This window comes from Oncorhynchus keta, chromosome 24 (assembly GCF_023373465.1).
Source record: "Oncorhynchus keta strain PuntledgeMale-10-30-2019 chromosome 24, Oket_V2, whole genome shotgun sequence".
Lineage (NCBI taxonomy): Eukaryota > Metazoa > Chordata > Actinopteri > Salmoniformes > Salmonidae > Oncorhynchus > Oncorhynchus keta.
Genome location: NC_068444.1, coordinates 32,994,065 through 33,021,910, shown reverse-complemented (window position 1 = coordinate 33,021,910; position 27,846 = coordinate 32,994,065). Strand labels below are relative to the sequence as shown.

At 43.1% G+C, this 27,846-nt stretch overlaps 1 protein-coding gene and 1 long non-coding RNA gene across 5 annotated transcripts in view; one reads left to right on the top strand and one right to left on the bottom strand.

The window, feature by feature from the left end:
• LOC118357421 (urotensin-2 receptor) overlaps nucleotides 1–27,846 on the top strand; it is an 80,076-nt gene that overhangs the window by 21,117 nt on the left and 31,113 nt on the right. The gene's annotated exons all lie outside the window — the stretch shown is intronic.
• LOC127911445 (uncharacterized) lies at nucleotides 6,435–11,266 on the bottom strand. 2 transcript variants are annotated; one of them, XR_008078560.1, is made up of 3 exons: nucleotides 10,982–11,266; nucleotides 7,466–7,595; nucleotides 6,435–7,155 (listed from the first exon to the last, which is right to left on the bottom strand). It is a non-coding gene; the product is annotated as an uncharacterized LOC127911445 (long non-coding RNA). The 2 variants fall into 2 exon arrangements; XR_008078559.1 differs by lacking the exon at nucleotides 10,982–11,266 and adding an exon at nucleotides 10,752–10,951.

Below are 27,846 nucleotides of genomic sequence, written 5' to 3'. Positions count from 1 at the left end.
TTACTCTCGGGGTGAAAACCTGAGGTAAGACTAACCGAGATCCCCAGACGCTCCATGAACGCCTTCCAGACCCTTGATGTGAACTGGGGACCCCGATCAGACACTATATCCTCAGGCACCCCATAGTGCCGGAAAACGTGTGTAAACAGGGCCTCTGCAGTTTGTAAGGCCGTAGGGAGACCGGGCAAAGGGAGGAGACGACAGGACTTTGAAAACCGATCCACAACGACCAGGATCGTGGTGTAACCCTGTGAAGGTGGAAGATCAGTCAAAAAATCCACCGACAGGTGCGACCATGGCCTTTGAGGAACGGGTAGAGGTTGTAGCACCGGGCAGTGAGGTAATTGGAGCTGCCACCTGACCAAAACCCCGGATAAACCTCCGGTAGTAATTGGAAAACCCCAAAAAACGCTGCAACTCCTTTACCTTTTGGAGTCGGCCAATTACGCACGGCTGTAATGCGGTCGCTCTCCATCTCCACTCCTGAAGTGGAAAATCCGATGCCCAAGGAAGGAGATGGATTGTTGGAAAAACAAGCATTTCTCAGCCTTGACATATAGATCATGCTCCAACAGGCGACCAAGCACCCTGCGCACCAGGGACACATGCTCGGCGCGTGTTGCAGAGTATATCAGAATATCATCGATATACACCACTACACCCTGCCCGTGCAGGTCCCTGAAGATCTCAGCTACAAATGATTGGAAAACTGATGGAGCATTCATCAACCCATATGGCATGACCAGGTACTCATAATGACCTGAGGTAGTGCTAAATGCAGTCTTCCACTCATCACCCTTCTTAATACGCACCAGATTGTACGCACTCCTGAGATCCAATTTTGTGAAAAAAACGTGCCCCGTGCATTAACTCAATAACCGTATTGATCAGAGGTAGCGGGTAGCTATATTTCACTGTGACTTTATTAAGACCTCGATAATCAATGCATGGGCGTAAACCGCCATCCTTTTTCTTCACAAAAAAAGAAACTCGAGGAGACGGGTGAAATGGATGGCTGAATGAACCCCTGATGCAGGGATTCAGAGACATATGTCTCCATAGCCTCCTTCTCCGCTTGCGACAGGGGATACACGTGACTCTTGGGATATGCAGCGTCTACCAGGAGATCTATCGCACAATCCCCCCGTCGATGGGGTGGTAATTGAGTCGCCTTCTTTTTACAGAAGGCGAGAGCCAAATCGGCATATTCGGGGGGAATGCGCACGGTGGAGACCTGGTCTGGACTTTCCACCGTAGTAGCACCAACGGAAACCCCTAAACACCTACCTGAGCATTCTCGCGACCACCCCGTGAGAGCCCTCTGTGGCCAAGAAACAGTGGGGTTGTGACAAACTAACCAGGGTAGGCCTAGCACTACAGAATACGCAGGAGAATCAATAAGGAAAAGACTAATCTTCTCCTTGTGACCCTCCTGCGTTATAATACACAAAGGTGCGGTAACCTCCCTGATAAACCCTGACCCTAATGGTCGACTATCTAAGGCATGAATAGGGATAGGCATATCCACAGGAACAATAGGGATCCCTAAACTATGAGCTAGACTTTTATTAATGAAATTCCCAGCCGCACCTGAATCTACTAGTGCCTTATACTGGGAATGCAGTGAAAAATCAGGAAAAGAGACAGAGACAAACATTAGTGCAGCAGAGGGCTCTGGATGAGAATGGTGCCTACTCACCTGGGGTGACGCCAGAATGCCCTGCCTGCCCTCTCTATTCCCAGAGAAACCAACCCGGCACCGACCAGCAGTGTGCCCTCTGCGGGAACCCCCTCCGGTCTCCCTGTGCACCATCCCTCCCAATTCCATAGGTTCGGGAGAGAGGGTGCGGGAGGATGGAACAATCAGACCCCGATCTAGACGTCCACGAGTAGCCAGCATGTTGTCCAGCTTGATGGACATGTCCACCAGCTGGTCGAAGGTGGGGGTGGTGTCTCTACAGGCCAGCTCCCGACGGACGTCCTCACGTAGACTACAACGGTAATGGTCGATCTGGGCCCTGTCGCTCCATCCAGCGCTGGCAGCCAAGGTCCTAAACTCCAAAGCAAAATCCTGTGCACTCCTCGTCTCCTGCCTCAGATGATAGAGGAGCTCACCCGCTGCTTTGCACTACAAAACAAATAAACGAAACGAAAACCGAAAACAGCCTATACTTGTGTCAACTAACATCGAACAAGGACATCAAGACACTCAGGACAATCACCCATAATACAACCAAAGAATATGGCTGCCTAAATATGGTTCCCAATCAGAGACAACGATAAACACCTGCCTCTGAGAACCACTTCAGACAGCCATAGACTCTCCTAGAACACCCCACTAAGCTACAATCCCACTAAGCTACACACCACATACAAAAACCCATGTCACACCCTGGCCTGACCAAATACATGAAGAAAAACACAAAATACTTCGACCAGGGCGTGACAGAACCAGAGGGTTAAATACACAACAGGTAATGAATGGGATAGAAAACAGGTGTGTGGGAAGACAAGACAAAACCAATAGAAAATGAAAAAAGGATCAATGATGGCTAGAAGACCGGTGACGTCGAACGCCGAGCACCGCCCGAACAAGGAGAGGCAACGACTTCGGCAGAAGTCGTGACACTGTGCCAGTTCTTCTTGTATGTTTTTCAAGTCAACCAGCATTTTTCCCATTTTCCTGCATTTTCTAGTCCTCCCGGTTTTGATCCTTGCCTGTTTCTGGACTCTGCACCTGCCTGCCTGACCTTTCTGCCTGCCTTGACCTTTCAAACTGTCTGTAATGAGTGCATACTGGCGGCAGATAAGTCAGAGAAGTCAGGCGCAGGAGAGCAAAGACTGCAAAGACTGCTTTACCACGGTGCAGTTTAATATTAAAAATCATTGTGAACAAAAAACAATAAATATATACAATGGGTCAAAAACACTTCACATGCCAGACATAACGTGCACAAACACTTACAATAAACAATTCCGGACAAGGACATGGGGGAAACAGAGGGTTAAATACAGAATATGGAATTATGGAATTGGAACCAGGTGTGTGGGAAGAGAAGACAAAAGAAATGGAAAATGAAATGTGGATCGGCGACGCCGACCACCGAAACGTTGCCCGAACAAGGGGAGGGACCGACTTCGGTGGAAGTCGTGACACTGTCTGCCACTATATACCTCCTGGACTCTGAACTAGTTTTGACCTTTTGCCTGTCCACAACCATTTTCTTGCCTACTCCTTTTGGATGAATAAACACTGTAAGACTCCAACCATCTGCCTTCTGTGTCTGCATCTGGGTCTCGCCTTGTGTCATGAAAATTACAGTGTAATCCATTTGATTAGTAATAGAGTTATAGTAATTAATATAGTCCAGCTACAGCTTCTTTTGACAAATTAGAAATTTTAAAAATGATACAAATAATAATATGGTGCCTCTCGAGTCGCACACTGCATCTCAGTGCTGAGGGATCAATTCTTCCGGGGGTTTGATCCCAGGCTGTGATACAGCTGGCTGTGACCGGGAGTCCTATGGGGAGTTGCACAATTGTCCCAGTGTCGTCCGGGTTAGGGGAGGGTTTGGCCGGGGGCTTTCCTTGGCTCATTGCGCTCTAGCGACTCCTTGCGGCAGGCCGGGTGCCTGCAAGCTGAGTTAGTCGTCAGTTGAACGGTGTTTCCTCTGACACATTGGTGCGGCTGGCTTCCGAGTTAAGCGAGCAGGTATTAAGAAGCAGCGCAGCTTGGCGGGTCATGTTTCAGAGGACGCATGACTCAACCTTTGCCTCTCACGAGCCCATTGTGGAGTTGCAGTGATGAGACAAGATCGTAACTACCAGTTGGATATCACAAAATTGGGGAGAAAAAGCGGGTAAAAAATTAATTAGATTAAAAAAATATTAATACAACCAGCTAGGTGCTCAGGTGAAATTATTTGCTGTATTCCTAAACAAAAGCACCAGTGCATGAACAATTGTAAAGAATTAATTGCATAAAGAAATATTAGTAGAAAAATATTAATGAAAATAAATAAAAACAGTCATTTGTTGATTGAAATGCTCATGTACCAGTGCTTTTAGGCTTTAATCAATATGCTTCGGGTCCAGAGTGAGCACTGATCTTCGGGGCTTTGTGTGAGCAAGCCCTACAAACAGATCAGTTGCACTGCACACAGTTTTCATGGGCATTGTTTTGTGTGCACCTGCAGTCTTGACATTGTGTCTTATTTTTCCCCAAGTGGGAGCTGTGGTGTTTGGGAAAGAGGGATAGCAGGACCTGCGGCCTGCTTTGTGGCTTTAGCTTCTTTCTTGGCGTTCATGTGGTTCTCACGAAGCTCACATTCTAGACCCATGGGATGCATGGAGCTGAGGATGCAAACACTCTTATTTCTTTTACATCTTGTCACCGTGAGTGTTTACCGCTCTCCATCACTGATGTGGAGTTTCTGGTATGTTTTGCGCGTGTCACGTCTTGACCTTAGTTCCTTTTTTATGTCTCTGTTTTAGTTTGGTCAGGGCGTGAGTTGGGGTGGGCATTCTATGTTTTGTAGTCTATGTTTTGTATTTCTATGTGTTTGGTCTGGTATGGTTCCCAATCAGAGGCAGCTGGCAATCGTTGTCTCTGATTGAGAACCATACTTAGGTAGCCTGTTCCCACCTGTGTTTGTGGGTAGTTGTTTTCTGTCTCTGTACCAGACAGAACTGTTTCGTGTTGGTCTAGTTTTGCTATTTTGATTGTAGTGTTCTGATTTAAAATAAATGTACCTCATGAACATGTACCACGCTGCACTTTGGTCCTCTTCACCCACGACAGCCGATACAGCGCGGTAGAGCAGCTCCCGCCTTTGTTTGTTCACTGTTCGGAGCAGGCTAGTCTTCTTTGCAAACAACTTGTCTACCAGGGAAATTGATGTGACCATCTCTGCCTTTGCCCATGTAAGGCTCCCAGATTCTCAAAAACCACAGTCTCAGACAGTCGCTCACCCACTGGCCTGGTTTAATCTTTTCCCAGATTTGGAAAGCCATTGAGCAGGTACTTGGTTTTGATATCACATGCACCATTATCTGTTTCTATCTGGTTTCTAGCTCCCATTCAGCCATTGATGACAGATTAACATATTTACAGTTTTAAAGTTTATTATGTTACTCGTTTTTGCTTATAGTAGGCAGAGCAAAGCTGCCGGGTGTTCATGTGCTGAATGCATGGACAGCACAGATATTCTTGGAAAAAGTGCAATTTGAAAAAAGAGCTGCACCTCTGAGAGCTATTTGGCAGAATATGCTCAATCAAATACTATATAGAAATCACAATGTTTTACCTGCATGTGACTGAAGGAAGATTTGATAAAGTGATGCTCCTTTCCCTGCATCTGTCAATTACCAGATGCGCCCATCTCTTCATGGACAATTTGACAACTGATAGGCCTAAAATTGTCACTCATCAGATTGTCTAGGCTAACTCGTTTTTCCTAGATATAGCTATTAAGTTATGATCACTACATCCAATGGGTGTGGCTACTGCTTTAGAGCAGATTTCTGCAATATTAGTAAAGATGTGATCCATACATGTGGATGATTTAGTTCTTGTTCTTTAAAAAAATTCCCTGATAGGTTAACTGATGACTTGAACCAGACTGCAGGCACTGGTTACAAATATTGCCTTTTAGCACTTGATTGTATATAGCAACTTCCTATGAGAATATGCTTTAGGGGAGGTAGATTAACCTGTGGCCATATTACTTCCACGTCATCTGACATTAAATCCTCTCTCAGCCAGGAATATGACTCTGAACAGACATGGCAACACCTGCTCCATTTGCATGTATGTCTTTCCTATATATTCTATAAACATGTAAGCAGAAGCTACTTCTTCATCATCAAATCAAGTATCTACGTGTGTTTCAGAGATGGCAAGAAAATTAATGTTTTCTGGTATTAATAAGTTGTCAATTTCATTATTTCAATTGTGTGCTGACAAAGCAAAAATACCACTTCTGCAGGATTAACAATTCAACTCGCCCCTGCCTATCCAATCCTCATTAATCCCTACAGATCTGATCGATGCTGCTCTGCCTTATCACTGAGCTGGTCTACAGCTTGGACTGTCCTTAGGCTATCCCCGAAGTTGAGTGCCTATGCTCCCTGAATCGTATAAACTCGACGCCTTCACAGGATCGCCCGGGACAGAGTTTCAACCTTGGCACACCATGAGAGGGTCGTCCTGCTCTGGCTTTAGCCTAGAGACACTCCTCACTAAGAGTCCTACCAATGCACTCAGTAACTATTGTTGGGTATCAGGTTTACGTTCCTTTATACCAGCTACTCGGGTTCCCGATGGAATAATTAACCAAGAAAATTAGCTGGAGATCCTCAAATAATCCAGCCTTCTTCAGAAACCTAGAGTAAAACGACATGCACTTGTATGACTCTTTGATGACACATGGTTTCAGAACAATATAGCACGTTTATTCAAAATTCCAGAAACAGGCATAAAACATCACAAATAAGTCAATCAATCACAAATCAATATCACAAATGAATGATGAGCAAAAATGTACAGTAAAATAAAATTGATAGACCACCTTCAGTGCCCTTAACTATACCCCTGTTGGGGAGTGCCAATAAAACATTTTTTTTTTGTCTATTATCAAATGTATTAATTTTTTACAAATGAAATTGATTTACATCAGCTGATATATCAAAGTGCTGTACAGAAACCCAGCCTAAAACCCCAAACAGCAAGCAATGCAGGTGTAGAACCACGATGGCTAGGAAAAACTCCCGAGAAAGACTAAAACCTAGAGAGGAACCAGGCTATGTGGGGTGGCCAGTCCTCTTCTGGCTGTGCCGGGTAGAGATTATAACAGAACATGGCCAAATAATAATAATCACAGTAGTTGTCGAGGGTGCAACAAGTCACCACATCAGGAGTAAATGTCATTTGGCTTTTCATAGCCAATCATTGAGAGTATCTCTATCGCTCCTGCTGTCTCTAGAGAGTTGAAAACAGCAGGTCTGGGACAGGTAGCACGTCCGGTGAACAGGTCAGGGTTCCATAGCCGCAGGCAGAACAGTTGAAACTGGAGCAGCAGCACGGCCAGGACTGGGGACAGCAAGGAGTCATCATGCCAGGTAGCCCTAAGGCATGGTCCTAGGGCTCAGGTCCTCCGAGAGAGAGAAAGAAAGAGAGAGAGAAAGAAAGACAGAATTAGAGCGAGCATACTTAAATTCACATAGGACACTGGATAAGACAGGAGAAATACTCCAGATATAACAGACTAAGCCTAGCCCACCGACACAAACTACTGCAGCATAAATACTGGAGGCTGAGACAGGAGGGGTCAGGAGACCCCATCCGATGGCCCCATCCGATGATACCCCCAGACAGGGCCAAACAGGCCGGATATAACCCCACCCACTTTTCCAAAGCACAGCCCCCACACCACTAGAGGGATATCTTCAACCACCAACTTACCATCCTGAGACAAGACCGAGTATAGCCCATAAAGATCTCCGCCATGGCACAACCCAAGGGGGGGACGCCAACCCAGACAGGAAGACCACGTCAGTGACTCAACCCACTCAAGTGACGCACCCCTCAGCCCCTGTAATAGGGTTAGAGGCAGAGAATTCCAGTTGAGAGAGGGGAACCGGCCTGCAGAGACAGCAAGGGCGGTTCGTTGCTCCAGAGCCTTTCCGTTCACCTTCACACTCCTGGGCCAGACTACACTCAATCGTATGACCTACTGAAGAGATGAGTCTTCAGTAAAGACTTAAAGGTTGAGACCGAGACTGCGTCTCTCACATGGGTAGGCAGACCATTCCATAAAAATGAAGCTCTATAGGAGAAAACCCTGCCTCCAGCTGTTTGCTTAGAAATTCTAGGGACAATTAGGAGGCCTGCATCTTGTAACCGTAGCGCACGTGTAGGTATTTACGGCAGGACCAAATCGGAGAGATAGGTAGGAGCAAGCCCATGTAATGCTTTGTAGGTTAGCAGTTAAACCTTTAAATCAGCCCTTGCCTTAACAGGAAGACAGTGTAGGGAGGACAGAAAGACAGAAAGTTTCTGATTTTTGCAATGTTACGTAGATGGAAAAAATCTGTCCTTGAAACAGTCTTGATATGTTCGTCAAAAGAGAGATCAGGGTCCAGACTAACGCCTAGGTCCTTCACAGTTTTATTTGAGAGGAATGTATAACCATCAGATTAATTGTCAGATTCAACAGAAGATCTCTTCGTTTCTTGGGACCTAGAACAAGCATCTCTGTTTTATCTGAGTTTAAAAGTAGAAAGTTTGCAACCATCCACTTCTTTAAGTCTGAAACACAGGCTTCTAGCAAGGGCAATTTTGGGGCTTCACCATGTTTCATTGAAATGTACAGCTGTGTGTCATCCGCATAGCAGTGAAAGTTAACATTATGTTTTCGAATGACATCCCCAAGAGGTAAAATATATAGAGTGAAAATAATAGTGGTCCTAAAACGTAACATTGAGGAACACTGAAATGTACAGTTTATTTGTCAGAGGACAAACCATTTACAGAGACAAACTGATATCTTTCTGACAGATAAGATCTAATCCAGGCCAGAACTTGTCCGTGTAGACCAATTTGGGTTTCCAATCTCTCCAAAAGAATATGGTGATTGATGGTATCAAACGCGGCACTGAGGTCGAGGAGCACGAGGACGAGGATGCAGAGCCTCGGTCTGACTCCATTAAAAGGTAATTTACCACCTTCACAAGTGCAGTCTCAGTGCTATGATGGGGTCTAAAACCAGACTGAAGCATTTCGTATACATTGTTTGTCTTCAGGAAGGCAGTGAGTTGCTGCGCAACAGCTTTTTCAACATTTTTTGAGAGGAATGGGAGATTTGATATAGGCCGATAAGTTTTTATATTTTCTGGGTCAAGGTTTGGCTTTTTCAAGAGAGGCTTTATTACTGCCACTTTTAGTGAGTTTGATACAGACGTTTATTATGTTCAACAGAGGAGGGCCAAGCACAGGAAGCAGCTCTTTCAGTAGTTTAGTTGGGATAGGGTCCAGTATGCAGCTTGAAGTTTTAGAGGCCATGATTATTTTCATCGTTGTGTCAAGAGATATAGCACTAAAACACTTGAGTCTCCCTTGATCTTAGGTCCTGGCAGAGTTGTGCAGACTCAGGACAACTGAGCTTTGGAGGATTATGCAGATTTAAAGAGGAGGCCGTAATTTGCTTTCTAATGATCATGATCTTTTCCTCAAAAGTTCATGAATTTATTGCTTACTATAGTGAAAGCCATCCTCTCTTACAATTTTTTGAGAAGCACAATATTTAAAAATAAAAAACATTTCTTACCTTCTACAACTATATAAACAGTTTTTTTGGCTCCCCCTAAGGATGATCAGTCTCTAAGACGACGTCTAAAACTCAAACAACTATTTTACCAAACCTCTATCAATGAGGTAACCTTAAGGATTCCTCCTAGAATTGTAATAGTCCCCCCTTCTTTGTGATATCCAATTAGCAGTTACAGTCTTCTCCCATAGCTGCAACTCCCATATGGACTCGGGAGAGGCAAAGGCCAAGAGCCATGCGTCCTGCAAAACACTACCCTGCCAAGCCACACTGCTTGCGTAAACCAGAAGCCAGCTGCACCAATGTGTCGGAGGAAACACCAGCCGGCCAAACTCTCCTCTAACCCGGATGACACCGAGCCAATTGTGCACCGCCTCATGGGTCTCCCGGTTGCAGCCGGCTGCAACACAGCCTGGGATCAAACCTGGGTCTGTAGTCACATCTCTAGTTCTGTGATGCAGTGCCTTAAACCACTGCACCACTCGGGAGACCTAGAATTTTACTTTAACAGAGTATAAAAATCTTTTTAAAAAATGTAAAAATGTAACCTTTATTTAACTAGGCAAGTCAGTTAAGAACAACTTCTTATTTTCAATGACGGCCTAGGAACAGTGGGTTAACTGCCTGTTCAGGGGCAGAATGACAGATTTGTACCTTGTCAGCTCGGGGTTTGAACTTGCAACCTTCCGGTTACTAGTCCAACGCTCTAACCACTAGGCTAAGTCCAAAAAAAAATTTTTTAGGCTAAAAAGCTACACCAAAAATCTTCTTTCAGCAGTCGACAGGTTTTTCGAGCAAGCTCAAAGACAGTGCCCATCTCCCAAAAATCATAGCTCTTTTATACCCTCCATTCTTCTTTCTGCTAACTCATCATGACTGACACCTGCTCCGATGACACATACAGTGGTTAACACCTAATGCGGACAACGCTCCTTTCCTCCCAGGATGCCCACCTTGACAGGATGTCTCTTACTAGCCGCTCTGACCAGGCAACTTCCAAGTCAGGCTAGCACTCTTAATGTTAATAAAACCTTATCTTTTGAAACATAATTTTTTTTATATTACCATTCCCCACTTTGCTCCATTACAATCCTACTCTAACGTAAGTTAATACTCCCCTTAGCTCTTAGATATCCAACAAGTTAAACATCCCATCATTACAACATTTCAGCATTATAACCTTTCATTATCAACCTCCTAAAGGCCCTACGGCCTTGTTCTTATAGGCTTAAAACACATTGTCTACATTCATCATATTTCAATGCAAACAACATTATAACATTGTCATCCCCTTTACTGCATTACTCCAATAACATTTTCCATTGTACATTTCCCCATGCTTTCAAACTTTAACATTTAACATATTTAACCTGTAAACATTATTTTGGTAAATTCCAGTCCCGATTTATTTATTTGACTTACTTTTCTTATTTTCCTTCTTCAATGACCACTCTCTCTTAATGTTCATTCACTTTGCGCTCCGTTTGTGTGTGAAAGCAAAACTTCGTCATGAGTGAGTGCGTGGGTGTATGCAAATGTGTCTCTAAAATGTCACAGAGAACTGGGCCTTAGCCTACTACTCTTGACAGTGCGTATGAGTATTGCAGACAGTACCCTCGTAGCATTAAAGGAACATAGATTAGGTTACTTACGTTTCCTGCACTTCTAATTCTCTGCGATATAATACGATTTCCATGTCCTCTGTTGCTTCCCTGTAAAATCAAGGGTGTTCAAGAGAATGTTGTAGTCCTTCTTCAGTTACTCAGATTGCCAAAAGCGAATGTCAATAAATCTGAAGTGAGTGACAATGGTGCCTATGTTAGAGTAGTTGGCTGGATCTGTGGGGTGAAGGGAGTTGATGTCTTGGACACTGGCGCCTGGGTGACAAAATCTCTCACCATCAAGCTGCCCACGACGATGGTGGTTGTGATGGAATCCGATGGGGAAGGAAGAGGGGGAACAGAAACGCACCTGCCTTGGGGGGAAGGGTGTGCTTTGAACCAGCCTGACTCGCCTCACATGTAGCAGCGGATGGCGTCGGAAACCTCAGAGAAATGGAGGAGGCCCCAAGACCTTGTTTCTTTTGGTCAGCGATCGGTTGAGCTGTGGCGGGTGCCCCTGGATGGCTACTGGCTGTTAGTGTACTCCCAGGATGAGAGCTAACTCCCGGGGCCGGTATGTCCACCTCCAGCGGGGCAAAGCTGTTCAACAGCTGGATCTGATCTTCTATGATATATGGAGACTGACCCGACCTCCTTCACCTTGCCAGTGTCCAGTCTCCCACTGGCCACGGAGTTGAGCTTACCATCGGTCCAGTGGATTGGATCAGGTCAGTATTGCCCGACTTATCAACCCCTTGGCTGTATGAGGCATTCAGAACTGAAATTCTGTGTGTCTGGGCTGCATCAAAGTACTTAAAAGCACATCTTGTTTATCCTACAGCTGAGCTAGCAGCCAGATAATCTCTTCCCTATGCTGCTTGATGATGATACATTTAGAACAGACAAATAATTTATGTTCAGTCATCAGTTCTACCTTATTTTCCTCCTCGTCTTTGCGTGGATATAATCTCACATCTAGCGCATTTGAGCGCAGACGTAGACTCATACCACTGGTGTTTTGACTCTAGCACTGCTAGCGTTATCTTGCTCTGTTAGCGTGATGGCTAACCGCTACCAATTTTTTTCTCTTCTTCAGGAATCCAAGACACAAACTTGCGTTACCAGCCGAAAAACTAACCTCGTCGCGGAATCCTTAGCTTCAGAACTTCCAATGGTTAAAAATGATTAAAAATGATTTAATGAAAACTTTTTCATAAAAACAACAGACCAAGCCTTTGAACGAGCCTTGGCTTGTGAGAGCCGGGACGGCTGGAGTTTATTTCTTGTTTCTGTAGTGTGAGGCAGCTTGATGTACAAATACACCACCTTGACAGGACACTAGTCTATCACAGGGCCTTAATCCAATATACTGTATCTCCTTAACTCTGAATGCCTAGCAGAGATGCATTGGGTCCATACTTTACAGTCACAGGGATCCCGCAACACCTGGTCCGGAACACACCTACAGTCCCCTAATGTTACCTTAGGCGTATATGACGAGCCTCACTTGCCAGCCACTGTGCCAGCTATTTTGCGCTCTTTTGGTAATATCAAAATGTACAAATATAACCTAAGAAATAGGTTAAATTACCAGAGATTCTCACATGGCCCATTATATTAGGCTATCATATTACGGGGCTATATCAGCCAAAAGGCTAGATCAGCCAAAAGAAAGAGAGGAAATACTTGCACTTTATTTTGAGCTACGTTTTGCCTATAGCTTACCTTTCAGAAGCAGGACGATTTTCAGACAGAGACAAATATAGGTGACCAATATTTATTTCTAGGCAATGTAGTAAACTATAACCTAATCATATTTAGGAAGTTCATTTCCTTGGAAAGATAACTGTCCTGTGCTTCTCCGCCCATGCATATGCTATAGCCTAGGCTACTCTATTTAGGCCTAATTGAGACACAACGTTCACCTGATCTTGCATGCCCAACTCCGCCTATGCAGTCTACTCTATTTCATTGAGACCACACATACTGTAAGCGCACTTGATCACTCACGCCCAACTTGGAGAGGAGAGGTAGGCTACTGAACTTGCAGTGAATCTGAGAGTGTGTGTATAATGCGACAGAGGTTTTTTTTATACAAGATACAGCCCTCTAGATCAAAGTCCCAACCTTCCACTCTCAGGGCGGACACTGTAACCACAAGGCCACACCTCAGCGCAAAGCTCTCCCAACTCTTAACTCCCGCCATATTTACCTATTCATCCCTTTCCCTAGACTTTAAATGCACACATGTCCACCCTGGGGGAATATTCCACTCTCCGCCCATCTTAACAGGGTTCTGTTACTAGTTTAGGTTTTCTTGCTTCAACTTCTACTTTTGTGTTTCTTCATCCCTGTTTTCCCTTTCTGGGTGCTTTTTCTGGTAAGACTCTATGGAGTGGAAGCTGGCTCAGCTTTGTAGTGAGGAAATGTTGTCGTTGAAGGTGTGAGCTTAATTTCAGATTGGAGAGCTTCATAAGCAGCTCGCAGCTGAACAAATGTGCACATGGAGTGTGTGGGGAGATGCTCTGTGTGGTGTGTGTGTGTGTGGGTGTAAGTGTGTGTCTCTGCATATCTGTGTGTGTGTGTGGCTGTATGTGTGGCAACCCTGTGACTTATATGTGCCTTGGCAAGGAAGCAGGGGGATTCAGAGGAGCTGATTGCAGTGAAGAGGAATGCAGGGGGAGAGGAACAGGGGAGGAAGGATAGGGGAAGAGGAACGGGGGAGGGAGTGAAGGGAAAGATAGGAGACACAGTGGACACAACGACACCACCACGGAGAGCTCTGTGCTACTATCATGTTCCACACACACACACACACACACACACACACACACACACACACACACACACACACACACACACACACACACACACACACACACACACACACACACACACACACACACACACACACACACACACACACACACAAATAACACACACACACACACACACATCACACATCACACATACACCACACCACACCACACCACACCACACATGCTCTTCCTCTCCCTCTGCCTCAATCGCTCTTTATTTCTCACTTCCTCTCTCTCTCTCCTCTCCACCATTGCAATACACTTAGTGGAAAATATAGGTGTTAATTAACAAGCTGTGGAAAATATAGGTGCTAGGTGAAAACTGTGGGTGCTAATAAAGACAATCACTACAAGGCAGAACGGAGGGGAAATCTAATATGCTCTTCTATTACATGTTTTACATAAAGCCATCAGTAACATTTATGTCTTGCATACCTATGGAGTCATACTGAAAGGATATGCATTTTCAATCTTTGTTATCTTAACAAACGTGGTCATAACTAAGACAAGACTGTGTGTGTGCGTGTATATATGTGTGTGTGTCAGTCAGTGTTGAGCTATAGCTCCTTGCCCTAGAATAAACCCTGCTGCGTATAACACACACACACACACACACAATACAGTCCCACAAGCCTGGGCACCCTACTGCGGTGGAGAGACCTAGCTATCTATCTGACACACTCCACTTTCCCAAATGTATGTTAGTCATATAAACACCTAACTGCACCGTGAGGAGTCCGTGCCTGTCCCATGAAGACCAACACACACATAGCTATTTTTAGAGCGAGAGTCCCTCTGAAGGACATAGCATTGTACTGTGAACTGAACTCACTGTAGAGTAGCCAGTTGAGTTGTGTTTGCATAGAGGGACAAGTAAAAACTGTGATCTAAGAAGTAAAAATGATATTGATGATGTTCATTTATCAACAATAATAATTTACAAGCTAATTAACACTGTTCTTTCAGACCAAAGAAATAAACTGTCTTCCCAAATTATACAGTGCCTTCGGAAAGTATTCAGACCCCTTGACTTTTTAGGTTACAGACTTTTTCTAAAATGGATTAAATAAAATAGAAAATCCTCAGCAATCTACTCACAATACCCCATAGTGACAAAGCGAAAACAGGTTCTTCAAAATGTTTGCTAATTTTAAAAAAATGAATACAGAAATACCTTATTTACATAAGTATTCAGACCCTTTGCTATGAGACTTAAAAATGAGCTCAGGTGCATCCTGTTTCCATTGATCATCCTTGAGATGTTTCCACAACTTGATTGGAGTCTATTTGTGGTAAATTCAATTGATTGGACATGATTTGGAAAGGCACACACCTGTCTCTATAAGGTCCCACAGTTGACAGTGCATGTCAGAACAAAAACCAAGCAATGAGGTCGAAGGAATTGTCCGTAGAGTGTGTTGAGGCACAGACCTGGGGAAGCGTAACAAAACATTTCTGCAAAGTGTGCAAAGTTGTCATCAAGGCAAAGGGTGGCTACTTTGAAGAAACTAAAATATCAAATATATTTAGATTTGTTTAACACTTTTTTTTGGTTCCTACATGATTCCATATGTGTTATTTCATAGTTGTCTTCATTATTATTCTACAATGTATAAAATAGTACAAATAAAGAAAAACCCTTGAATGAGTAGGTGTTGTCCAAACATTTGACTGGTACTGTATATATTGCACATCAAAGAATAGCCTCTGAACCCAGTGACATCTGTTGATAGATTATCAGCTGCCTCATCGTGTTGGCAGAAGATTCCATATTTAATGTACACAGATACCATCACATGTAGACACAACACTTCCTAGTGCAGGAAGTAGCCATAGGACAATCTCCTGAGCAGGAAATAGGAGCAGTTTGTTTAGAAACTAGCACACATACAATATGGCCTACTAGGCAACTGTATACTCTGCACTAAAATTGCTGTAGTGTTATTTTTTATAATGAATTCAACCAACTATCACACTCAAATGGGACACTAATTGTGGATTCAGCATTTATCTCAAGTACACTTTTAAAAGCATGAAGGTTTGGTAATAGAAGTGGAGATTGCTCTGCGGTCTGCAATGGAATGAAATCAGATTAGTTATCGGTGGGAAGGAGTTATGTCTTCTTCTTTTCATTTACTTTTAATATCATCCATTCCTGTGTGTCGAGGAAAACAGGTACACACACTGTAGTGGTTAGGACTGTCTAGAGGCACACAAAACAGAAACAGATATCCATGGGACATTCCTGTGACTTCTAATAAAGTACAGCTGCCTATTGCATAGAAACACAGTTTCCACAAAGAGCACTACTAACAAATAAACAAACAAACAAACAGATTACAAACAGATTACGAATAGCAGGCACAATATTTTGAATATCCCCAAGAGTCCAACTTTGCCCTGGTTTCAATTTCACCTAACCGTGTACGGTAGACTGACCCGCTCTCAGAAAAGGCCAAAAATAGGGCAGTATATCTTTGTTCCATATCTAAACTCTTCTGTACAGCTATACCCAAGCTGTATCAAATAGAATTGGCTAATACCATACCTTACCATAGCTTTCACAGATACGATGAGATGTAGACAGAGGTCTAAATGGTAGATAGTAGATTTGGTGTCGTGATGGAGTGCCCTCTTACCGAGAGGTGTGTTACCGTAAGTCCTTTAACTACCTCGTTATGTGATGTTATTACAGTCCTGCACAACGCATTGTTGATTCTGTGCACCCTGCTCCCTCAGGAACTTCACTGTTGTTGGGGCAAGGACGGCGCCGAAGAGGATGGCTGACATTTTACATGCTCCTAACCAATTGTGTTATTTTGTTAGTTTTTTTGCATTGTTTGTAACTTATTTTGAAACTTATTTTGTACATAATGTTGGTGCTACCATCTCTTATACCGAAAATAACTTCTGGACATCAGAACAACGATTACTCACCACGAACTGGAAGAAGATTTTTTCTTTAACGAGTCCGATATACTGCTCTCCCAGGAACAGGCCCAAATCCCCGTCATTTGCGTGAAGAAAAGACACAGATCGGACTGCCTTCTGGGAATCAGCAGGCGAGAGAGTAAATTCCCACTGCCATCCATTCTACCTGCTGACATGCAAATCATTCGAAAATAAAATTGATTACCTACGATTACGATTATCCTACCAACGGAACATTAAGAACAGAGTCGTGACTGAATGACGACATAGAGATAATATAGAGCTGGTGGGATTTTCCATGCACCGGCTGAACAGAGAAACTACGTCTGATAAGACGTAGTGGGGGTGTGTGTCTGGTAAGACGTGGGGGTGTGTGTCTATTTGTCAATAACAGCTGGTGTGCTATGCCTAATATTAAAGAAGTCTTGAGGTTTTTTATTGCTCGCCTGAGGTAGAGTACCTTATGATAAGCTGTAGACTACACTATCTACCAAGAGATTTCTCATCTATATTATTCGTAGCCGTCTATTTACCACCACAGACCGATGTTGGCACTAAGATCACACTCAACCAACTCTATAAGGCCATAAGCAAACAAGTAAATGCTCACCCAGAAGCGGCGCTCCTGGTGGCTGGGGACTTTAATGCAGGCAAACTTAAATCAGTTTTAACACATTTTTACCAGCCAGTCACATGTGCAACCAGAGGGAAACAAAACTCTAGACCACCTTTACTCCACATACAGAGATGCATACAAAGCTCTCCCCTGCCCTCCATTTGGCAAATTCTATCCTCCTAATTCCTGTTTACAAGCAAAAACTAAAGCAGGAAGTACCAGTGACTCGCTCAATACGGAAGTGGTCAGATAACGCGGATGCTACACTACCTGACTGTTTCGCTAGCACAGACTGGAATATGTTGGAATGGAATACAGCTGTGACTTCCCTCGAGAGGAATCCAATTCTGTCCCTGTCACCTTAGGCTTGTTCTTATGTTACGGCCAGGCCTGTGTTTCTGTGTTTAGCATTCTGTGTCTGTCTGAATTACCTTTTTACTAAGCAATACACCTTTCAACAATTGAATTAGATTGATTGAGTTACTTCAACCTCATGCCTCAATCACACAACCCGTTCTGTCCTTGAAAGTCGTTAGATAATTCATCTATTGGTTGTAATGAGAAATGAATAGGGCTGGCTCAATCTAACATCAATCTAATTATAATGGCTGCATTCATTATAATGAGACAGAATTGAAGTGAAATGTGTGTTTTCAGCTGTAATGGCCACTTCAAGGCCACACTGGAGAGGAAATTACACATTCATTTTCCAAACCTCACCTTTTCTTGAATATAGCCTCGTGATGTTAATCACTCAGTGAGGCTTGAATGTGTGGCAATCAGTGTGTGTGTGTGTGTGTGTGTGTGTGTGTGTGTGTGTGTGTGTGTGTGTGTGTGTGTGTGTGTGTGTGTGTGTGTGTGTGTGTGTGTGTGTGTGTGTGTGTGTGTGTGTGTGTGTGTGTGTGTGTGTGTGTGTGTGTCTGTCTGTCAGGGTACAAGGAGATCTCGGGTAAAAACAAATCCAAAATCTAATGGAATGATCAATGGCGGTGAGTGTGTGTTTGTTAGTGATGCAAGGGTTGACTCATAACTCGCAGACCATGTGGTTATATCATCGCGGCGGGCGAGTTAAGGGTCAAGACATATTGAGTGGATGAAGGGCGAGTGGTTGGCAGGTGGGTTGAACAAAGGGAAACCAATGGATAAAAAAATCCATGAATGTATCATTATTGTGCAACTTATATCAATAGGCTACATTGAGGTTTTTCTTTCATTATTAGTATCTGCCGTAGCCAAATCCTAAGCTTTATGGCGTAATTGTAGTACGTCAAATACACGCCAATTGCCAAAGGCTTTTACGAACTTGGGCAGAAAAGTTAACATTGTTCCACTGAGGCAAAAAGGACAATGTTGGAGTTGAATTCAGAGAAAATCTGCGAAATGGAGAGTTGAAAATAAACAGAAGGGAGGGCCAGAGCAATAGTCTAATGTTTGGAAAAGATTTAGTGAAGTGGTAAAAGAACATGCTAGCAGCACCGGCTATGTTTTGTGTGATGTTTGTGAGGCGCTATACAAATTTGACAGTCACAAGACGGGGACTTCAAAATAGCATGCCAAGGGAACTGTACTGTTCAGATGGGTTAAATGGAATAGTAGCCTAACTGAAATCTGGACACTGACTGTAGTAACAGCCTGTTACATTTTGAAATGGTTGTTTTTTGGTTAATTGCTTGACTGCACTGAGACCTCAGGGGGTCCAGGCAAGACGGAACTCTCCAGGGAATTATTTAAATTTTCAGTTGCAATTTGCTTTTACCTCATAATGACTTCCATGATATTGATAAAATAAAGCCAGGCTTTTTCTAACTTCAGGGTTGCTAGTGTACGCCTAAGTTCCTATCTAGATATGGTTCAGCTAAATGTCAGCATTAAGCTACAGCACGTTTATGTGAGGATGCAGAAGAAAAAAAATTGCTATCTTGCTAGCTAACATTACCTAGCTGTGTAGCATGCATTGCCTAAAGAAAGTATTCACACCCCTTGACTTTTCCACATTTGGTTGTGTTACAGCCTGATTTTATAGATTAAATTATGTGAAAGTGGTATTGTGTTTTTACAAATAAATTTAAATGAAAAGCTGAAATGTCTTGAGTCAATAAGTATTCAACCCCTTTATTATGGAAAGCCTAAATAAGTTTAGGAGTAAAAATGTGCTAAACAAGTCACATAATAGGTTGCATGGACTGTGTGCAATAATAGTGTTTAACATGATTTTTGAGTGAATAGCTCATCTCTGTACCCCACACATACTAACAAATTATCTGTAAGGTCCCTCAGTCGAGTAGGGAATTTCAAACACAGATTTAAACTCAAAGACAAGGGAGGATTTCCAATGCCTCGAAAAGAAGGACACCTATTGTTACATTTACATTTACATTTAAGTCATTTAGCAGACGCTCTTATCCAGAGCGACTTACAAATTGGTAGATGGGTAAATGTAAAAAAGCAGACATTAAATATCCCTTTGAGCATGGTGAAGGTATTAATTACACTTTGGATGGTGTATCACTACACCCAGTCACTACAAGGATACAGGTATACTTCCTAACTCAGTTGGCTGAGAGGAAGGAAACCACTCAGTCATTTTACCATGAGGGCAATGGTGACTTTAAAACAGTAACATAGTTTAATGGCTGCGATAGGAGAAAACTGAGGATGGATCAACAACATTGTAGTTACTCTACAATACTAACCTATATGACAGAGTGAAAAGAAGGAAGCCTGTACAGAAAAACAAATATTCCAAAAGTCCCCCAATTTAATTAATTTTGAATTCAATGTAACACAACAAAATATGTTTTCATGTTCTTGCTGTAACATAACTAAATGTGGAATAAGTCAAGGGCCATGAATACTTTCTGAAGGCACTGTATATTATAATATGAATGACACTATATTACTGTGCTTTTATATTCGTATTAGAGGAGTAAACATTAAGTATTGTTTTGCTGTCTTTACTTGAACATAAAGCATGTTGTTAGTTTGCTAGATAGCTAGCTAGCAGGAGTTAGCTGTGAATTTTCCTCTAATTTAATGTGTACGGACGAGAAAATCAACCTTTTAGTTGTCTGCACATGCTTGTGGAGTGTTGCATTATTCAAGAGTGGAATAAGCTTTAATTGCGTTATTGCAATATGTATTGCAATATGTTTTAGAATAAAATTTGCTTGGATTCATAAATAGCTTGAGTTTACTGGCTAGTGGTTACTGTGACATTAACGGTCAATTTGTGATGCGAACCAAGAATGTTGTGTTGCCAGCCACATTGAAAGCTAAAGCAAGGATGTTATGTGAATTTAAAAGTAGAAATCTCTTTCTCCACCCCGCTCCTCTGTCTCTCCTTCACCTCTTGTAGTGGGAATCGGGGGGTTGCAGATTGGTGTGGGTGAACAAACAGCTGACCTGCGCATCACTAGTGTGTGCGAGGTTGTGTGGTGTGTGTCAATGTACAAGGAGATCTGTGTAAAGAAACACCACCAACTTTTCCCCAGCTAAATATAACAGGATGACCAATGACTGTGTGTGTGTGTGTGTTCGTGTGTATGTGTTAAACAGAATGTCTGGGAGGTGTGTATAATCCATCACTAGAAATAAAGCAGGGACATAATGGATGTGATCAATAGGATATCTGGACGTCTGTGTTCTCAGAGTCCAGTTTTTTCATTATACAAGAAATCTATATATAGATGTAGTTATATATATTCCACTGATACTGTTTCACTCACTTACTCTCAGCAGAATTCACCCATGTGAGTCGCAAAATTGTGGGGCAACTCTCCCAACTCTCTAGTCCTTTCTCAGTTACACAGGGTGTATAAACAGGGATATGCACAATCTGCATCTTTGAGTTACGTTCAGCTTGTTTTACATCCGCAAGATGTTCCTTAATTTTGGATGCGCACAAGGCAGACTGTGGCACCTGAGTTATGTTCAGCTTGACTGCACTGTTTCCACCTGTTGTCAAGTATTGATTAAAACACAAAAACAGATTGGGAAGCCATTCATCTGTGAGAAGACAGCTCTAAACACTCCTAGAGCACTGTACAAAGAGACAAAGATGTGAGACAGTTGGCAAGTCTAACTGCACCCAAAATCTGTTTTAGAACAACTTTGAGCTGTCCATAGACCCTAGCTGTTCCAGTAGGCTATATTATAGGCTGTGTTACAGAAATATACATTTTTCACGTTGTAATATTTAAGCTGAAAGCTCGATCTTGTGAAATGTAACTTATTTACACAATTGTATTGGTAAGATTGCTGTTTGTGCAGTGTAGTTGTGTAAGAGCACTTGCATGAAGCAATTAGGAAACACTGTACACAAGGGATTTTCTCAAGTTTGGTCTGAATATGAAGTCATGCATCCACTCACCCCAAGACCTCTGGTCTCAGACGCAAAGAAAGGTGAGAGACGATGACCCTGATGGTAATTCTGTTGATTGTAAGATTCTTCACCTCCTCTCTCCTCTTTTATATTCCAAATTCCTTTCTGCTGAAATATGCAACATTGTTATACAATGGTGCTCTCTGCTCTTTCTAATCTATCCTACTTCCCCACAGTGTCACAAAACGTGTCCATTTCAAACCTGACTATTGTGACATGTTTGTTTCACAGAGAGGGAATAGAAATATAGTGTTGCACCTCCAGTCCACATAAATAAATGTATCTCAACATAAAAAAATATACCTCGACATTGCTTAAGTGTGTGTGTGTGTGTGTGTGTGTGTGTGTGTGTGTGTGTGTGTGTGTGTGTGTGTGTGTGTGTGTGTGTGTGTGTGTGTGCGCGCGCACTTGTTTGTGTCTTGTCTCGGCTGCAACTCTTGAAATGTCCCTTTGGCAGCCTTTATAGAGTCTCTCAGAACTATCTATTAGTGCTTCATAACAAGATGCCAGTAAGCTGCACACATCCTTTCTGCTTGATGCACTACCTCATTGACAACAAAAAAAACTGTTTTTTTGGTCCAGCAATTCATATGGTGAGAGTCAGGGGGATAATGGTGCCCACCCCTTACAGAAAAAAAACATGATTTCACGTGAATAATCGTATGAATTCACATGAAAATTCGTATGTGAAATCATGTGAAAATGTCTTTATGGAACACCACGTGATCACGTTTTCACATCTGTAGTTTGATGTTATCACAAGTTGCTTTACATATTGTAACATTTAATCACAGTAACTTCACATAAGATCACGTAATGACATGAAAACGTGTTTGTGGAACAATTCACACGTGATCACGTGAAATTAAAGTGGTTTTCCTCTAAGGGACGCCATTCACATCAGATAATGGCACTAACAGAAGATAATGGAGCCGACAGAGGGATGTCTCGCTTCTCGCCCTTAGGAAACTTTGCAGTATTTTGTTGATTTATGTATTTATTACATTGATAGCCCAGAAAATTATTTATGTTATTTCATACAGCTGGGAAGAACTATTGGATATGAGAGTGGTGGTAACTCACCAGCACTACCAGCATTACGACCAGGAATACGACTTTCCCGAAGCAGATCCTTAGTTCGCACCCCCCAGGGCGATTGAACTAATTCCAGAAGCCAAAACAACGCCAGCGAAGGAGAGGCGTTCGGAGCTGTCTTCTAGTCTGACTTAGGAGGCCCTCACACCACCCACCGCTTCGGAGTATATTACTCGCAAATGTTCAGTCTCTGGATAATAAAGTAGACAAGATCAGGGTGAGGACTTATTTCCAGCGAGAAATCAGGGATTGTAACATACTCTGTTTCACGGAAACATGGCTCTCTTGGGATATACTGTCTGAGTCAGTCCAGGACAAATTGGGTTGTCAGTTCATCGCGCAGACAAGAATTAATGTCTCTCTGGGAAGAAGAAGGGCAGGGGTGTATGTTTCATGATTAATGACTCATGGTGTAATTGTGATAACATAAAGGAACTCAAGTCCTTTAGTTCACACGACCTAGAATACCTCACAAATCAAATGCCGACTGTGTAATCTCCCAATATAATTTTCTTTGGTTAAAGTCACGGCCGTGTATATCCCCCCTCAAGCCGATACCACGACAGCCCTCAAAGAACTTCACTGGACTTTATACAAACTGGAAACCACATATCCTGAGACTTCATTTGTTATAGCTGGCGATTTTTAACTAAGCTAAGTGGAGGAAAAGGCTGCCAAAGTTCTATTAACACATCGGCTGTAGTACTCAAGCTGCAAAAACACTTGACCACTGTAACTCCAACTTCCGGGATGCATTCAAGGCCCTCCCCCGCCCTCCTTTTGGCAAATCTGACCATGACTCAATTTTGCTCCTCCCTTCCTATAGGCAGAAACTCAAACAGGAAGTACCCATGCTAAGGAAAATCCAACGCTGGTCTGAACAATCAAATCCACGCCTCAAGATTGTTTTGATCACGCGGACTGGGATATGTTCTGGGAAGCTTCAGAGAACAAGATTGATGTATATACTGACATGGTGACTGAGTTCATCAGGAAGTGTATAGGAGATGTTGTACCCACGGTGACTATTAAAACCTACCCTAACCAGAAACCGTGGATAGATGGCAGCATTCGCACAAAACTGAAAGGATGAACCACCACATATGACCATGGCAAGGTGACTGGGAATATGGCAGAATACAAACAATGTAGTTATTCCCTCCGCAAGGCAATCAAACAGGCAAAACATCAGTATAGAGACAAAGTGGAGTCGCAATTCAACAGCTCAGACATGAGAAATAAGTGGCAGGGTCTACAGACAATCACGGACTACAAAGGGCAAACCAGCCACTTTGTGGACACCGACGTCATGCTTCTGGATAAGCTAAACACCTTCTTCGCCCGTTTTGAAGATAACACAGTGCCACCGTCGCAGCCCGCTACCATGGACTCTGGGCTCACCTTCTCCGTGGCCGATGTGAGTATGACATTTAAGCGTGATAACCCTCGCAAGGCTGCTGGCCCAGACATTATCCCTAGCCGCGTCCTCAGAGCATGCGCAGACCAGTTCTCTGGTGTATTTACGAATATATTCAAACTCTCCCTATTCTAGTCTGTTGTCCCCACATGTTTCAAGATGGCCACCATTGTTCCTGTACCCAAGAAAGCAAAGGTAATTGAACTAAATGACTATCGCCCCGTAGCACTCACTTCTGTCATCATGAAGAGCTTTGAGAGACTAGTCAAGGATCATATCCCCTCTACCTAACCCGTCACCCTAGACCGACATCAATTTGCGTCAGTCCAGGACAAATTGTATAGATCCACAGACAATAGATCCACAGACAATGCAATTGCCACCACACTGCACACTGCCCTATACCATCTGGATAAGAGTAATACCTATGTAAGAATGCTGTTCATTGAATATAGGTCAGCATTCAACACCATAGTACCCTCCATGCTTATCATTAAGCTTGAGTCCCTGGGTCTGAACCCAGCCCCGTACAACTGGGTCCTGGATTCCTAATGTGCAACCCCCAGGTGTTGAAGGTAGGAAACAACTCCTCCACTTTCCTGATCCTCAACACTGGGGACCCACAAGGGTGTGTGCTCAGCCCTCTCCTGTACTCCCTGTGCACCCATGACTGCATGGCCAACTCAATCATCAAGTATGCAGACGACACAACAGTAGTAGGCTTGATTACCAACAATGATGAGACAGCCTACAGGGAGGAGGTGAGGCCTCTGGGAGTGGGAGTGTTGGGAGTGTTGAAGAGGCACAACAGTGCCTCTTCAATCTCAGGAGGCTAAGGAAACTTGCCTTGGCACCTAAAACCCTCACAAACATTTACAGATGCACAGTTGAGAACATCCTATCAGACTGTGTCACCACTTGGTACGGCAACTGCACCACCCGCAATCGCAGGGATCTCCAGAGGGTGGTGTAGTCTAACAAATGCATCATCATGCATACAGTACCCGATGTCACAGGACGGCCAAACAGATCAACAAGGAACACAACTAACCCAAGCCACTCCCTGTTCACCCTCCTATCATCCAGAAGAAGAGGTCCATACAGGTGCATCAAAGCTGGGGCTGAGAGACTGAAAAACTTCTATCTCAAGGCCATCAGACTGTTAAACAGCCATCACTAGCACAGTGAGGCTGCTGCCTACATACAGTTGAAGTTACATAAACCTTAGCCAAACACATTTAAACTCAGTTTGTCATCATTCCTGACATTTAATCCTAGTAAAAATTCCCCGTTTTAGGTCAGTTAGGATCACCACTTTATTTTAAGAATGTGGACTGTCAGAACAATAGTAGAGAAAATGATTTATTTCAGCTTTTGTTTATTTCGTCACATTCCCAGTTGGTCAGAAGTTTACATACACTCAATTAGTATTTGGTAGCATTGCCTTTAAATTGTTTAACTTTGGTCAAATGTTTCGGGTTGCCTTTCATAAGCGTCCCACAATAAGTTGGGTGAATTTTGGCCCATTCTTCCTGACAGCGCTGGTGTAACTGATTCAGGTTTGTTGGCCTCCTTGCTCGCATACGCATTTTCAGTTTTGCCCATACAAGATTGAGGTCAGGGCTTTGTGATGGCCACTCCAATACCTTGACTTTGTTGTCCATAAGCCATTTTGCCACAACTTTGGAAGTATGCTTGAGGTCATTGTCCATTTGGAAGTCCCATTTGCGACCAAGCTTTAACTTCCTGACTGATGTCTTGCGATGTTGCTTCAATATGTTCACATAATTTCCCCCCCCTCATGATGCCATCTATTTTGTGAAGTGCACCAGATCCTGTGCTTCACGGTTGGGATGGTGTTCTTTGGTTTGCAAGCCTCCCCCTTCATCCTCCAAACATAACGATGGTCATTATGGCCAAAAAGTTATATTTTTGTTTCATCAGACCAGAAGACATTTTTCCAAAAAGTACGATCTTTGTCACCATGTGCAGTTGCAAACCATAGTCTGGCTTTTTTATGGCGGTTTTTGAGCAGGGGCTTCTACTTTGTTGAGCGGCCTTTCAGGTTATGTCGATATAGAACCTATTTTACTGTGGATATAGATACTTTTGTACCTGTTTCCTCCAGCATCTTCACAAGATCCTTTGCTGTTGTTCTGGGATAGATTTGCACTTTTCGCACCAAAGCATGTTCATCTCTAGGAGACAGAACGCGTCTCCTTCCTGAGCGGTATGACGGCTGTGTGGTCCCATGGTGTTTATACTTGCGTACTATTGTCTGTACAGATGAACGTGGTACCTTCACATGCGTGCATGCACCATCCTGTGCTATTGTGCATACATTTTTTTTGTCCCCCTATACCAAACACGATCACGACACGCAGGTTAAAATATCAACACAAACTCTGAACCAATGACATTAAAATATATATAAAAATATATGCCATTTAGCAGACGCTTTTATCCAGAGCGACTTACAGTCATGTGTGCATACATTCTACGTATGGGTGGTCCCGGGAATCGAACATTAATTTGGGGACAGGTCGAAAAGCATTAAACATGTATGGCAATTTAGCTAGTTAGCTTGCACTTGCTAGCTAATTTGTCCTATTTAGCTAGCTTGCTGTTGCTAGATAATTTGTCCTCTGAAATAAACATTGAGTTGTTATTTTACCTGAAATGCACAAGGTCCTCTACTCCGACAATTTATCCACACATAAAACGGTCAACCGAATCGTTTCTAGTCATCTCTCCTCCTTACAGGTTTTTCATCTTTGAACTTATATGGTGATTGGCATCTACACTTTCATAGTATTACCATGACAACCGGCAAAACAGTTCATCTTTCAATCACCAATGAGAAGATGGCACGTGGGTACCTTCTTCTATAAACCAATGAGGAGATGGGAGAGGCAGGACGATCTGCGTCAGAAATAGGAATGACTTCTATTTTAGCCCATGGCTAAACGCAGACACTCGTTGGCGCGTGCGAGCAGTGTGCATGCAATAATTGAATAACATAGATTCCTTAAATGTATTTTGCGACGCGATCGGTGTAGTCAGGGTACAACCTTCAGGCGTTTGGAAATTGCTCCCAAGGATGAACCAGACTTGTGGAGGTCTAAATTTTTTTCTGAGGTCTTGGCTGATTTCTTTTGAACTCGGATGTCAGGATTTGGCCAGGGTTGTTCCGGTTTTTGGTCACTAGATGCCCCCATTGTACTTTTGACCTTTTGTTTTCCCTTGATCCCCATTATTATTTGCACCTGTGCCTCGTTTCCCCTGATTGTATTTAAACCCTTAGTTTTCCTCAGTTCTTTGCTCTGTGTTTGTATGTTAGCACCCAGCCCTAGTATTCTGTGAACTCTTGTTGATACCGGTGGACTCTCTTATGGAATTCATTTTTTGTTCTTGTTTATTTATTTTTGAGTATCTTTTGAGGCTTTTTATGCTATACCTACCACCTTGTGGATTTACCTTCTTGTCTTGTGGAATTCCTTTTGAGGTTGTGGAGTTTCATGTTTTCCTGAAGGACTTCACTTTTTACTTCATTAAATACACCGTCTCAAGTACTGCTGTGTCTGCCTCATCTTCTGGGTTCTGCCGACTATTCGGTTAAGTGACTGTTTCTCACTCCGGAGACCCGGGTTCGTAACT